Source organism: Crocodylus porosus, unplaced genomic scaffold (genome assembly GCF_001723895.1).
Source record: "Crocodylus porosus isolate Cpor-Errol unplaced genomic scaffold, CroPor_comp1, whole genome shotgun sequence".
NCBI classification, from domain to species: domain Eukaryota; kingdom Metazoa; phylum Chordata; order Crocodylia; family Crocodylidae; genus Crocodylus; species Crocodylus porosus.
In genome coordinates this window covers 60208727-60210102 of record NW_017728950.1, presented here as the reverse complement: position 1 = coordinate 60210102, position 1376 = coordinate 60208727, and the positions used below count along the sequence as shown (strand labels likewise).

Sequence of the window (1376 nt, the reverse complement as noted above, 5' to 3'; positions counted from 1 at the left end):
AAAAAAAAAAGAGATACTGTAGCTACTTCTAGGCTCAAGCTAAATATGTACCCAGTGCCATCCTTCAATTCTGGTGTGCTAATGAGAGCAGTGCCACTTTAATAGTGGCTATGTGACAACTTTTCAGCATGTGATGTGTGCAAAGCAGGAGTGAAAACAGTATTTTTATTGCGACACTCCTTAGCATGGACTGAAGCACTGTAGACATACCTCAGAGATGGATGAGAGAAACTTCAAACCAAGACAACATGTTAATTTACACAAAGACTTCAAGTACTTGGGTGATAAAAGTCAGGGATCTGGGTTTTCTGTCTGCTGCAGAAAAATGCTAACTTTCTCCTCTAAAGGAGAAAAAAAAAAGCAGCAGAAAACAGCATGTAAAGGGCTGCTTGGGTCTGGGGGGAGCAGGCAGAGGGCAAATCAGGCAGGGGGCACCACATTCACATGGCAGCCAGGCAGCATGGAGAGCAGCTTCCGCAGGGAAATCTAGGGGGATGCAGATTGAGGCCCCCATGGAGAGCAAGAGAGAGAAGCGGTGCTGAGACTGGAGGTACTGCCCAGCCAGAGTGGTGCATGGGACCAAGGCAGTGACGTGCAGCCACAGGGTCTGGCTGGGGGACCAGGAGGGAACCAGGTCATTCATGGGCTGATGGCTCCCCACTGTTGCGTGCACTCCTGGTGAGGGACCTCAGGGTCAGCACATGACCCCCAAATTTGATAGCTGAGCAGAGGCGGATGTGGGCTGAGGGCTCCCTGTCTTGCTGCATCCCCCCCCACCGTCGCCCTCCAGGGCCTCTGCGGCCCAGTGGGCAGAACTTGGCGCAGGAGGACAGAGTAGGGCGTCAGGCTTGGTGCTGCCATCAGAAGCCCCACACCTACCATAACACTGTGATGAGATGCCCCCTGCCTGCCTGGCAGCAGTGGGGGGGGCTCAACTCTGTGCTGCTGCCAGGCAGGCACGGGGCATCTCACCACGGCAGGGCAGCTGGTACGGGGCTCCCGGCAGCAGCACAAAGCCTGCCACCTTGCTTTGCCCTCCAATGCTGGGTCCTACCTACTGGGCCATGGAAAGCCCCAGGGGCAGGGCAGACAGCCCTGAGCCCACATCTCTCCCCCCCCCGCCATGGACTCCACTCCAACTGTGATACCCATGAGGGAGGGGGAGCCAGGGACCACGCTCTGCTCCAGTTGCAGCCTCCCACAAGTGGCAGCTGGGGCTCAGGTACTGCTGGTGGGAGACGGGAGGTTGTGGGCCCTTGCCCTGGTCTCGTAGCTCTGGCAGTTGTGGTCCCCCTCCGACAGGGCTGGGAAGGCAAGAAGGAATGGGTACTGGCAGGGCCAGGGGGCTGTGGCCTGAGTGAGTGGGCACTGACAGG

The 1376-nt window shown here is 57.3% G+C and overlaps 1 protein-coding gene across 1 annotated transcript in view; it reads right to left on the bottom strand.

Moving 5' to 3' along the window:
• PUM3 (pumilio RNA binding family member 3) overlaps window positions 1–1376 on the bottom strand; it is a 44157-nt gene that overhangs the window by 23763 nt on the left and 19018 nt on the right. The gene's annotated exons all lie outside the window — the stretch shown is intronic.